The 15,000-nt window shown below is 31.8% G+C and overlaps 1 protein-coding gene across 1 annotated transcript in view; it reads left to right on the top strand.

Annotated features, from left to right (window-relative positions):
• LOC119637420 (rho-type GTPase-activating protein 1) overlaps window positions 1–15,000 on the top strand; it is a 123,054-nt gene that overhangs the window by 77,286 nt on the left and 30,768 nt on the right. The gene's annotated exons all lie outside the window — the stretch shown is intronic.

Below are 15,000 nucleotides of genomic sequence, written 5' to 3'. Positions count from 1 at the left end.
TTATTCGCTTCATTGTATTACTTTTTAAAGGTTTTCTCCTTTTGTTGTTTTTTATATTTGCGAGCAAAGTAAAATTGTTTACATCCCTATATGTTATTCTTAATTTTTTTATATGATTATTTATTTATTGACTTATTCAATATTCAATTATCAGTCGATTTAAAATTATCTAAAACGAAAATATCGTTTCAAGATTTGTATGTCAAAATGTTTTCATTCTTTTTATATAAATTGAGAAAAATTATTTGATTTTTAGTGGATGCAATTTGATCTATCCGTTTAATAATTTCTGCCATGAATGGTTGCGGAAATATTCTGAGTCCAATATGCAATTTTTAACGATCAGTCGAAGTAATTAGAAGCTGCTTTCCGTACGTAAGGCAAATCACCTCACCAAAATGATATTAAATATGTTATGCCCAAGTACCGAATAAAAAAAGAGTTGGCCAAATCTCATGAACAGTAGATATATCCTTGTTGATGATGACGTGCAAAGTATATGCAGCAGAAAGCAGTTGATAGCTTTTAAAATTGCAATGGCTTCGTTTCGCAACTAAAACGATGACAATTATTTTGCGATGAATCTTGAGAATCTACCGTTTGATAGGAATATAAACTAAGGGGTCTATCGTGATTCTTAAGTCAACACCTCAGCTAGACTTAAGCCTTGCGACTCGACATTCATAAAAAGCATATTTTCATTTTTTTTTATTACCACTCACAAGTGGTTTTGCTTGATTTTTGATTATTGTAAAACTATGCTACCCTGAGCTATAAATGTGTGAGATTAAACAAATAAGTTAATTATTTTCATAATTCGACAAGAAAAAAAAAAAAAAAAATTTTAATTAGCACGGATTTGTATTGCCCTGATAAGGAACAAGGGAATCGTTGATACGCTAGAAAAGACGAGATATGTACAAGGCATCTCTAATCAGTTATAGAATAATTGGTTTACAATACTCTACTGGTCGTAGATTAATATAGATTCATATATATATATATATATATATATATATATATATGCTGTAACTATGTTATCGCAATCTTTAGATATTTTAAATACTTTTTTTTTTTTTTTTCATTTGTAATAACTTTACTTTCCAATCCAATTATGCTGGTAAACCTTTTTCTTATATGGTTTGAAATTGTTTTTTATAGTTTGTTGAAGCGATCGATAACATAGTTACCATAGCACTTTGTATCTGCAATTATACACGACTTGTGATACAAGACTACATTCAGTTTGTTGCGGATGTATGCAACACCTAGAAGCACTTGAGATACATCGATCGATTCAGGCTCGCTAAAGTTTTCTGTCCCACTTGTCTGTCTTGTATTTTTGTAGTCAACTGACAGGTCGAAATATTTGAGCTATTCCGATGAAGCTTGGTACGCTAACGTGTTTTATCCCAAGCACGAATATTATTGAAAATATTTCGGCTCGGATCTCTTTTTCGATTACTTCCCATAAAGCACTTTAATTTGAAAATTCGTTATATATAAATAATTGTATTAAGCGAAGAGATATAAGTTGTTTAATGATGACCTTTGGCCCACTAAAATGTGTTTATATGTTCTTTCCATTATCATAGTTTGTGCGAATATTCAATTCCTTCGCCAGAGTGAAAAATCGTCAATTATTAGCCGGCAGTTTTATTATGCCTACTCGGAAGCAAACTCATCTATTTTGAAGTTAGTCGCACTGCTTAGGCTTGTAGACTTGTCGCTGAGGTAAATTATCAGAAAGGTGATGGAAATCAGTCCAAACTTAACTTCAACACTTGTGCGTAATCCGTTAATATTGAGTGCAATAAAAACATGTTTTCACATAGATTCAAAGATAGATAGATAAAAACGTTCAGCAGAAATAAAGGGCGATGAAGCTAAACGCAGCTTCTATCGTATTTAGAGACTTCCTGGTTTCCCTTTTTCGTTCTTTCTTTTTTTTTTTATTATCGAAAGCACATTTTTCACCTTTTCACTTATTTGGGCCGTATATTCCCAGTAATGTTGGGATTTCGCTTCATCAATTTCATCATTACCATCAATTGTTCTTTGTGTTCGTGATTTCATTGCTACAAATATATTTTGCATTTAATTACCTTTGTAGTACATATTGATTCTTTATTATTTATTTTTTGAAAATTTTTTTTCTTTCCTTATAGACTTTCAGTTCGCGTGTTCGCGCGCGCAAAATCTTAATGCGGTACAATTTACTTTGGTCATAGTTATAGTGAGTGCTCAGTCGGTGATTGGTTGTGGTCGTTTCCTTACCTCTTTCTCTTTTTTCACGGTCATCCTATTACACGAATAAGGGACATCTTCTAAGTCACTGATTGTATAATAATAATAAAAAAAAAAAAAAAAATGTAACTTACTTTTTTATCTCTCAAAGTGAAATCTGCCGAACTCTTTCGATATTTCGAACTCTTTCATGAAATGATTCCGAGTGAAACAATGAGTATTTTTTCATATTGCAAACGGCGAAGTGGTGGATTTTCTTTTCTTAACGATCTCTCTGATATCTATGTTCGCGTATCATATAAATGGGATTTGAAGTGTAGCTTGCGGTAAGCTAAATAGATAAATCGTCGTAGCCGAAAGATGAAAATTTAAATAAAAAATTTTTTTTAATAAAACCATTTTAGTAAACTAAAAAGTGAAAAATGAATTATTGACCAGAGTTAGTTAGATACAGGTTCGGAGCGCTTATATAAAATCGAATTTTCTACACATTAAACACTTAAGCATTCCTTAATTTCATGTATAGTCGCATACAAATGACTTTGAAATAAAAACACTTGCAAAAGAATTGAATCCCTTAAATAAAAAAACGAATACCAAATTTCAGTTTTATGTGTGAAAATTTTAGCGCAATTTTGGTCTTAAAATCCCATGTGTCTACTGAAAAGCTACTCTTGCGTCATATCGCTCTCTGTGTACGAAAAACAAAACACTCCAAACACGCCTTCAGGAATTTCGATGAAGAAAAAACCCAAATATATTGGAAAGTCGTGATTGGCATTTTCTATATACTGACGGGTCAAAATCTGACGCCCTGCTACCTGCCTATGCCGTGGTAGATAGTTCATAACAACATCTGCTTAATTGCATACTCTACGAAAGTGCTTCAAATTACACAGAGCTATTCTTACAGCTATGAGCAATCTTACTTACTCAAAAAACTTAAAATTGTTATTCACAATGATAGTCTGTCTCGGTGTAGTTAAAAGCTATACGAAATCCTTTGACCTCTACCAGCTGGACCAGTACTAATAAATTAAGGAATATCATCATAATATTTGGCGATAAAATTAAAACCGAGTCATATCGGTTTGTTGGGAAATGTGTAAGCTGATCGAGCGGCGAAGTGTAACGCTTCCGCAAGATATATTGGAAGGAAAGTTATAGAGAATATTAAAGTAATCAATCTACCATACAACTCCTCTGTTAACTCTTATCCTTAGTTCTAACATTATATCCAATGAATATTGATCAAAGCACGATGAAAGCACTTGCGAGACTTTCCCTTGGCCATACTCATGGAAACAGTTTCTAAGAAAGGCCACCTTCTCCATCCTGCAATCGTGAACAAAATCTTCCAATAAAACGCATTCTAGGTGACTGCTTAAATCTTTACTGTTTTAGAAGGGTCGCATTCGGAACACTTATGCTATACATTACTTTATTAAAATTACTGGACTTAATATCTAATTTTCTTTTCCAAAAAAAAAGGGTCCGATAGCGTAGATTGCCAGTATTCAATCTGTTTGATTTTAGCTGAAGGATTTATATCATTAGTTTAAAAAAAAATTGGTGTGAATACGGACTTTAGAAATACTTGGGCCGTGTACTTGGGCCCTCTCTCTCTCTCTCTCTCTCTCTCTCTCTCTCTCTCTCTCTCTCTGTTCACCAACATGATGAACATGTTTGTAAATAAATGCTGACAATTTCCAAATATTAACTACAAGCTTAAGCTTTCAATTGTGTTGGTTTTGGAACTTCTCCCAGCAGATACATTTTAAGGCCTGCACAGATATTCGTAGAGTCTTTCAATCGTGATCATAAATTTTGCTTGAAAAAGTATAATTTTTGCTTATCACGAGGTGTACACAAGGTATTAGTGGACTCACACACGCTTATTCCAAGAAGAAGAAGAAGAATAAGCAATCTTCATAATCTTTCACATATCTATGAAATTATTTTCTAATTTTAACTACTTGTTGTTTTTGTTGTTGCTGTTGCTATTGCTGTTGTTGTTGTTTAAGTTGTTGGGCCACTTTGTCTTCTTTTTTACTTAATTTTTCTTTTCGTTTTGCCTTTTTTAACCACTCGTAATCTATTTATGCATGTTCGCTTTATGCTTGTCTGTCTAATAGGATTTATTTACTTAGCTCTGCAACGGAAATGCATTCAAGTGTAATGTTTACTTTTGTTCTTATTTGTTTCACTGAACATGAAAACTGTTTTAAACAGACAACAGAACGGAAATAAACGGACAAAATATAATATCTTTGATTATTTTGTGTCTTTTTTGTTTTTTTTTTTTTGTTTTTTATTATTTAATTCTTTTCATAGTTGCATTTAACAAAACTGTCAAAAACAGTGATTTATAGAAAGAAGCTAAGATTATGGAAATTATAATAATAATAATAATAATAATAATAATAATAATAATAAAGTTCTTGAGCGTATTTTTATTTGAATTAGAAAACAAGAATTTAATTAGTTAATGACATTGCAAAAATTTATATCTGCATTAAATTATTCATAATAAATATGTATTAATTTATTTAATACATTTTTTTTTTTTTTTTTTTTACATTAATTATTAATAATAAATTAATATTAATAAACCGTTTTACTAAATTAATTGACATTATATCTTATCCGATTTCGATTGAACACATTCGCGTGCAATCATATTTTGCTTGAAAGAATTATTTAACATACCCAGTCACTTATTATACACATATATACATTTTCTGTTTAATTAACTTGTAATTGGTTAAATGCTATAGAATTATTTCTATCAACTGCACACACCTGGCTATTTTGCGCTTTGTCATGTGTGATCTGCTCGCTTGTTCTAATTACAACCGATTGCTTTGCTGCGTACAATAGATACGTATTATAAAAACTTAAAAAAAAAGCATTTCAAATATCTTATCAAGTTTGTCACAGATTGCATTAAAATTATCTCACTTTGGAAGCCATATTTTTTTTATTTTTTTTCTTTTTAAATTCGCCTTTTTTTGCACAAAACTTGTTTCAAATGTATTTCTTTGGGAATTCTTTGATCTCTCCTTTGACCGGTATGTAAACTGTGGTTCGAGAAATGCACCAATTAACTGTTTGTGACGAAAATATCGATTATAATCAAAATGCATAGGTTCGTGTTATAACGAATGGAAGCGTTATAATCCGTCCATCCGTCCTTTTTCGCATTTCCTCATCAAATTTTCTCATTATGAATTTGTTGTATTTGCCATAATAATGTATCTTAGAATGTGCGTACATTAACCGGTTAAGGCTTTCTTTAGCCGGATGCTGATATTAATATAAAATTGACAGATTTATTGATTTTTTTTTTTTTTTTTTTAATCCATGGCATTGTGGCGAAAATGATATTTGCGAAATAAAATTTGATAACAGATAGACGATTGTACTGTCGCTTCTTAGAAAAAATGTCACCGCACAAGTTTTTCTTAGCGAATTATTCAGATGTTATGATCATTATGTGGATCGTTTGATTATATTAGTCGGCGATTTTTATCAAAAGTTAAACCATTCCTCCGCTGTGGAATGGTCCTTGTAGTTTATGGTATAAATCATATATAAACGAGAATAACCTGTAGGTTGAATTAAAAGAAAAGAAGACAAGACAGATGACCCAACAAGGCTAAATCGATTCACAAAGTGTTTGTGGACCGATGAATATAATAAAAGGATGATCTATCGCAAGTCTTTCTGTTCTGCGTTTCATATGTCTGCACAAACTTCACAACTGCAGCCTTATACCAGAAGAGAGACTAACTGATTCAAAATTTTTTTCATGCAAAGACTTAAAGACTTGAGCAGACTTTTAATTGAGGAGCAAAGCGCAGATCACCGGCTTTTAGCTTTAGCAATGATAGAGTCATTTTATTTCGTCGATCTAGAGAAGTTACTCTTGACAGTTGCTTGTTGCCGGCTGCAATGGAGAACGGTTTTCCAACTTCGAATTGTTGCCGAAACGGTGAGGCACATAATGCATTCTTTACCTTGAAATTCAAAATTTCTTAACTATCAGAATGCATTCTAGAATGCATTCAATTGAATATTGCTTGAGCGTATAGTCGTAAAAAAGATATGTAAGTATTTTATATCTCCTTTCCAAAATTCGTTTCCACGTCAATTAGCCAAGTGAAAAATGTTGTGTGTTTGAATGTGTTTTTTGTACAATACCACCACTAAATCAGATATATCCGATTTCGATAATGCTTGGAAGCGAAATCGGACATATTAGATTTGCGGCTTTGAGGGGAGTCGTGAGAGAATTACTATGCCATTGATATAGAAGCAGTAAAAAAAAAACGCATGAGACAATCAACACAACAATCGAATATATGAATTAACCACGTTCGGTAATTAATGGTGGTCTTAAAAGCAAACAACATACTGTGCCCACAAAAAGTATTCCGTGCCCGAAATTGCGGTTGAGTTACAAAAAAAAAAAAAAAAAAAAAAAATCCTTGATTCTTTATAGTAAAAGACTCTACCAAAAAAAAAAAAAAAAGGTTATTTTGAAGAAACAATACAAAAAAAATTCTACAACGCTAAAGCGTGTTTGTTAATTTCGTATTGCGTTTCAAAAAGCAGTAAGAGCAACCAAAATACTGAGTCTTCTCGTGTCATCAGATATGAGTACGTTCCCGTGATCGTCGGTTAAATCGACTTGGGATGCGAACCTCAATACTTTTACCATTAGATGGGTATTCCCGAAGCGATTTAATATGAAATTTAATCGGCATTTAAGTGTATGTGTGTTTTTTTCTTCTGTTTTTTTGTTTGTTTCTTATAAAATTTATCTTTAACCATAACTAGGCTTGGAATGTAACGCGTCGGTATGCTTGACGATAAGGCATTAGCTTGAAGTTTTTCAATGGTGTTTGCGATATCATAGGCAATGTGTGCAGGACTATATTTGTCCAGTTGCCACCGTTAACGGTTAACATGGTGAGAGCTGGCTTAGCGTTTAGCTTAGCTTAGCTGTTAATAAAATGGTAGAAAAATAAAAAAAAAATAAATTAATTAATTGTCAAATCATTAAAATAGTTGCAAGTTTACTTTTTGGACACATAGATTTGCAATTAATTGATTGTAATTATTTCGCAGCCATAAACAGAGCGAACACCACGCATACTTGTCGCGCTGCTTATTCAACCATATTTTTTTTTTTTTTGTTTTTATTTATTTATTTATTTATTTATTTATTTTTTTTTTTTGGGGCAAAACCATTATCACAGCATTTACTACAGATGGTAGATGAGAAAAGCGCAACGATAGATATATTATATGGATTATATATATTATTGGGATTTGATCCTACAGAGCAATCGTTTCAACCCTGTGAATAATTATTGCTGTTGTTGTTGTTGATTTTTGCGTTTTTTTCTTTTTTTTTTTTGGCAGTCACTACTGTTGGTTGTGATTTATAGCGTTTTATAACAAAAAAGTAGATAATTCAATACACAAAATAATGTTAAAATTGAATTTAAAAAAAATCAATTTCTATAGCAGCTAGAAATACAAAGGAAAAAAAGAAAAAAAAAGAGAAAAATATTGGTAACAAAATTTTATTTACACCAAATTAAATTGAGTCAACGAAGCAATCAACCCACCAACCAATCAACAGTTCGGTACACTTCAATGCACCTCATAACTGGTTAAACCTACAGAAATATCTCTAACTCTTTTAGCGGCAGTAAGCAGAACATTTAAAACGGCATGACACTCATTGCATGGTGTTGATGTGTTTTTTTTTTTTTTTTTTTTTTCTTTTTGAACATGAATCGACAAAAATAAAGAAAATGTATGGGGACACAGCAAAGGATATTATTTTTAATAATAATAAACCTACATAAACCGCAACCCAAATAAATACTCAGCTGAGCAATCATATATATATATATATATATATATATATATATACATAAGCGTACATCCATACATCGTCCATTTATATATATTGCATATGCAGATACGTAAGCATATATACAAATGCTGTCCTTCCACTGCTCTAACATGCCAACGTACGATACATTTAACATAGAATATATATATATATTTATATATATATATATTCACACACATTCATAAATATTTACATATACATACGCATATGCATACATGCAACATTAACTGCAACGTTACATGTTACAACAATAGCAACAACAACAGCTGGTGCAGCTTGTGTAAATAATTTCCATATCAATGAGTAATTGTGCACAATTTTTCTTGCTTTCCTATATTCCATATCAGAGACGTAGGGTAGTCGAGTTTGCATTTACACGCAACACACATATAAACCGGTGCCGGTCAAAAAGATTCGCCACAGAGCATAATGTGAACGAACATCTGAGAGAAGTCATAATAAAAGAGAACAAAAAAAAAAAAAAAAAAAAGAATTGCAATAAAATTATTTGCAAAAATCTCATGAAAGTTTATTAAAATGAGGTAAATACAGTGTAAAACACTGATAAGTGTTTTACGTTTATTCGGTGTAGCGATAAAAAAAAAAAAAAAAATGGAAAAAAAAATGACCAGAAAATGCTGATAAAATACCAAAAAAGTCTCATCCGCATTGCATCGCATACGTTACATATATACGTACCGTGCAATAAACTGATTGTATAAAAAACCTCGTTGTTTAAGTTCATATTCATGATTTCCTCCCTTCCCCCCTCCTATCCCGTATATTGCTCTTTTAAATGTCATTAACGCATTGTCAATTTAATCGTTCTTAATTAAAGGTAAACTCAATCGGAGGTAAACTCAAGTCAAATATTAAAAAAAAAAACAAAGAGGGAAAAATAAGAAAAAAACGGCTTCAAGCATTTAATCATTTATAAATCGCATTGACATGTTTTCTCTTAAAAAAAAAAGAACGACAAAAAAAAAAAAACGTTTGATCGACATTTCATGGTTGAGCGGAGAATTTGAAATGCGTATAAATTTCAATAATTTGAAGTAACAAACAAGCAAGAAAACTATGCTCGCCTTTGGACAACATTTCTGTTTATATATATATATATATATATATATATATATATATTTGAAAGTTCTCTTCTTTACTCTTGTTTTTGCCTTTTATAAGAGCTCAAGACAATTTTCTTCATTTAAAGATTGCTACTAAAATTCCTATGCGTCGTGTATAGAAATTGAATATACCTTCGACCCGTTAATAGTATCGTTTTGTGAGAGATTGATCGATTTAAAGTAAATGCCTTCGCTAAGCCTCTCCTAATAAGTGTTATAATTCCAATCATCTTCTTCTGGTACGCGCTGAACGACTTACGATTTGTAATGAAAATAATAGGCCCTTACACGTATTTTGGTCAGCGACATCTATTGGTAAAAATGCAAAGTATCAATACATACAATAATTAAATTCGTCGATTTTAATCTTTCTCTACATAAAATAACAGTTTTCTGTTTACTACTATTATTAACTTACAGACGCTAATTGTGGAACACTCAAAGTTCCATTTTCGACATTCTTTTCTTTTGTTGTTTGCTTTGAAGAAATCTGCTGCCGAAATCTGTCAAACACTTTCAGTTGATGCTGCTTCATCATATTCCAATTATCGACTTTAGTTTCAAAACGAAAAAGAACGACCTGGAAGACGACAATAAGTTCGAAGACAATGACTCATAAGACTCATTGAATAAAAAACCAACTGAAACTATCAAAGAAGTCTCGATGGCTATCACACAAGTTGATTGCTTCATTGCTTGCAAAAAAAAGGAGGAATTTCCTGTCGCGTACTGGGATTGCCAATGAAAAAGTGGATCAGGAGAGCCATCTATATCGACACCGAAGCGAAATGTTGTTCGTAGCCATAAAGTTTTGCTGAGCAAATGGTGGGTTCAGCAAGGTGCAATGTATAAAGAGCTGCTAAAATCGAATAAGACTGTCACTGCCGATGCCTATCGACATCAATTCAACGAATTAAACGATGTATTGTTGCAAAGATGTAGTAGCGCAAAGTGATTCTCTTGCAAAACAATGCTCGGTCAGACGTTGCAAGAGTTGTCGCTGGTTACGCTCTTGCGGCTCGAATGGGAAGTCCTACCATACCCAGCGTACTCCTCAGACATAGCGCTTTTCAATTACCACTTGTTCAGATCGATCGAAGCAGCATGGCTTGGCTGGCACGAGGTTTCGAAATACTGAAGAAGTGTGAAAATGGGTCGATGATTGGATCGCTGGCAAACGAATATTGTTCTTTCGATACGTTATCGCCCTGTTATCAGGGAACATGGAAAAAAGTAATAGAAAATGATGGAAGATATTTTGATTAATATTTTGATTTTTCTCAATAAATGCTGTTTTCAAGTAAAAAAATGATCAACATACATGCAAACACCTAATATAATAAAACTATTTGATAATAAACATGAGTTAAATGCGATAAACCACAATGAAACACATTTGACATTGGTTCAGCGCGACTTTGCATGCTTTTGACTATTTCGAAGAAAAGTGGATAAGCAAATCAGATGTTTACTCCCAATAGCTGTACGAAACTATGAATGAATGAAGCATTAAAAAAATGAAAAGATTTTTTATTATGAAAACGCAATTCCTTCTACACGTGTTAGTTCTCCCGTTAACTGAGCATCAACAATTTGCTCGGTTTCGAAGTCTGAGAGTTCACACATTTCAGTGATCGGCGCAGCGCAAAGCCTATGTTACACTGACATATAACATGCAAAAAAGTTGGCAATTGTGCAATACATATGCGTTGCATTATTCACACGGTGGCAGTGTTGCCGAAATGCAACGAGATAGTACTAACTTGCATAGCCTTGGTGCCCGTGTATATTGGCCTAAGTTGACGATTGCGAAAGTTTAATTGTAAGGCTTAGCAATATAACTTTCTCTCATAAGAAGAATAAAAACAAAAACAAAAAAAACCCTAAATAAGGTCCTCACTATTCAATTTGAACTGGAACTAATTCAACGACTCTTTGAAACCATTAGATGAATGAATGCATTTGAGGGAACAAATATAAAATTATTTTTTTTTATATCATTTTTAACTGTTTTCATCAAGCAGGGCTTCGGAACAAAGGAATAATGAAAAAAGTTATGAAATGAAAATTGTAGAACAATGCAAAACTTTAAATGGTTCAGAGAGAAAATTTAAAAAACGGCAAAAAATAAAAGAAAAGAATAACATCGAAAGTAATGCGGAATGCAATCACAAATGTTTGTATGTGTGTTTTCTATATTTTCTCAGTTTTTTGTTTTCTAGGGTTTGCGTTTTGTTTTCTTCTTTTTTTTTTTTTGTTATAGAAAAATGCTAAAGAAGTCTTTTGAATACCAGTGGTCATGGAAAAAATTCTCTTTTGATTTCTAGACGGGTAGCGTAACAATATAATTGTTGTTTTTGCTTTTATATAAAAACGAAAGGAAAACAACAAGGAACAACTTTGTAAATACTTTAGTGGGCAGAAAACAAACAAAATATAATGTTTAACAAAATGAAGTAAAAAAACAAAAAAGAGAAAATGCAAGACAAAAAGAAAAAAAAGCAAATAGAAAAAAAAAAAAAAAAAAAAAAACATTTAAAGAGGTTCACTACCAAACTAATAGAGAAGCCCCCCCTAAAGAGAAAAAAATTACAAAATATAACAAAAAAAAAAAAAAACGAAAAGTCATTGTCGTCCGACTGTGACATTGCCTCGTTTCATTTTTTTCGTCTTTCTCTATTGAAGTGTATTATTGTTGTATTTGAGTATGCGGTACGCACACATTATCTCAAATGCTACCTAAATATGTGTACATACAAGCGTTAAATATAAACAAGAAACAAGTGTTTACACCAGCAGTACACACAACGGCTAAAGTGTTGCTTTCGGCATCAATTATGATTTGATTTGTATGACTGCAATAAAAATCTTAAACATACGCAAAAAGTATAAAAGTGAAGCTTAACACTACACTACACTACACTATACATATATATATATATATATATATAGGCAAAAATAACAGCAACAAAATATATACCGTATTAAACGTATAAAAATAACAATAACAACAATAATTCAAAGCACAAGTGTTATACACTCATTGTGTACTTCATAACCTTTCAACAGCACACTCATGTAAACAGGATTTATTACCAACACGTATTAACAGATGTCTGCACAAGTATGTAACAAAAAAGAAAAAAAAAAAAAAAATGGAAAAAAAAAATCTAAATCATCGGATGAAAGTGGAAATTCATATGTATCATAGGATATATGTGTGTGTGTATTTGTATGCGTGCATATGTGATGTGATTTTCTGATGTTTACAACTTTCAATAATAATTTGTGTAGAGAAATCTAAGAAAAATCTTAACGCGTATATACAACAGAATTACATCGAACATACAAAACTCACTAACACCGAAATATTCTAACAAATATCTCAACTACGAATGTTTGTATGAACAACAACAACAACAACAACAAGAACAACAGCAATAACAACAGCAACGTACAGGCGTGTAATAGAAAACAAATTGTAAAACATGCCTTATGGTGTTGATTGGTATTTATGGTTTGTGTTTTCAAAGAGAGTGTTAAAATATCCATGTATTAGTGATGGTATAGTTATTCCCACATACACTTATATGATCAAGTTTAATACATACATACATACATATATACGTTCAAATGCATTTGACAGCAAACGTCAAACGTTTTAGGAAATGTGTTAGCAAATGTGTTGTGTCGTTTAAGCACAGTTTGTCTTATTTTTACCTATTCTTTGCTTTTCTTATTTTTTTTTTTTTTTTTTGTTAACAACAACAGTAATAACAACACTATTATTATTATTCCGTTAAGATTTATTAGAGTTGAAAAATAAAAAAAACAAAAAAATGAAAATGAAAAAGAAAAAGAGAAAACAAACTTACTTTGTTGTTTTAACTGACTCCACCCTCAGTTTAAACATCTATAAATATGTTCAGGCAAAAATGTGCTGTCATTGTTGTTGTTGTTGTTGTTGTTATTATTATTATTGTTGTTCTTGTTGCTGTTGCTGTTGCTGTTGTTTTTGCCATTTTACTTTATGACAACTTCTCTTTCTTTGTAATCAATTACTTACATATCCATTGCCATGTCTTTTATATATTTCGTCACCAACAACAAAGCATCATTGACATCATCATCATCATCATCTTGTATATATATATTTTTCGTTTCATATTAGTGCCGTTAAACATTTTCACGTACAACAACAACAACAACAACAACACTAATAATAATATAATAGTAACAACATGTTGTTAAACATTATATTGGAATTTTTATAAAGTTGTTCGCAAACGTACAAAACAATTGTAATGAGTTTTTGCCATTTTTGAAAAAAAATTTACCGTTAATGTAATAGTTGGTTAGCTATTATATAGCTATCGTTGCTATTGTGTTTACTTCTTAACGCATTTGTAGTAAATTAGTTAAAAGATTGCATTTTTCAGTGTCAGCATATTGCAAGCGGATTTGCCTCGAACTTACACTTCACTCATATTTGCCCATTAATCGGGTAAATGGAGTTTCGGATGATTAAGCTTATGAACGAAGAATTTGCATTTTAGATAAGTAAACTTGCGAATAAGCTTTGGGTTAGAAAATAAAAGAAAATCAATTTTCCCCTTTTTAAGGACAACTAAGCGTGGGAGTGAGAGAAAGCCCAAAAAATCCCATTAAGCCTAATGAGAAGAAAAACAAGATTGCTAAGTGTCTAAATGAAAGGGTTTCTCCTTTTCTTTTATGGAGTTTATGGGCGAAAAGAAGTCTTAAAAAGCCTTCCACCTCTTCACCTATCAATGACTATAAGGATACGAGTTAAGGTATCTCAAAACAGCTCTTCCTCTGATTAGATACGTTTGTGAATCGGGAAGAGAACTTGGAAGAATAGGTTTCAGCCATCAAATCCTCTAACAGCTGGGGAGCACTTAACACATAACGTATGTTATACTAAAAAAACTGAAGAAATTGTAGTCGGGCATTAATTACCCTACACTAGTTCGCCTAATACAGCAATGCATTTTGGTGATAATATGCCAAACAATTTTTTCTATTTCCATGTAAAGAAGCACTTTTCGTGAAAGCTGTTGTATTGAAAGGTGCACAAGCCATTAACTCACGTGGTCCGAGTATAGCAAATTTAATTTATGATTGATATATTTTTGAGGAATCGTCCTAGGAAAGGTTATATGCAAACATGTTCAAAAAATTGTTCCATCCGATCTAAATCAATCCACATCTGTTTAAAATGCCGATATACTATACTCAACGATTTTTTTCGCGGAATTTTAAAAATTGCAATTCAAACTGAGCCGTTATATGGGGGCTACTCGAAAAATTGCTTGGGTACAATTCACTTTGAATTGATTTTGTCTTTGGCCCAAAACACATCAATATATCAAATTTTATCGAAATATATTTCAAAAATGCGACGTTTAGATAGAACATAAAAACATATTGGACAGACTGGCAGACTGATAGAGAGAGACAGACAAGCTTAGATAGATTCAGAAAATGCTTCTGCATTGATCGGCATTATAAAAGCTGAGCCTGTCTTAAATCCTCCTTGCGGATATTATTTGCTTCCGCACAGACATACCATATATAGTATAGTGTGTAAATAGCCGGGACGAAGAAGGGAACAATATTAAAATGAACATTAAAAACCATAATAATACCAGAATGAAAATAATAAAGTGGAATATACTT

This window comes from Glossina fuscipes, unplaced genomic scaffold (assembly GCF_014805625.2).
Source record: "Glossina fuscipes isolate IAEA_lab_2018 unplaced genomic scaffold, Yale_Gfus_2 0, whole genome shotgun sequence".
Lineage (NCBI taxonomy): Eukaryota > Metazoa > Arthropoda > Insecta > Diptera > Glossinidae > Glossina > Glossina fuscipes.
This window is presented reverse-complemented; position numbering and strand designations above follow the sequence as displayed.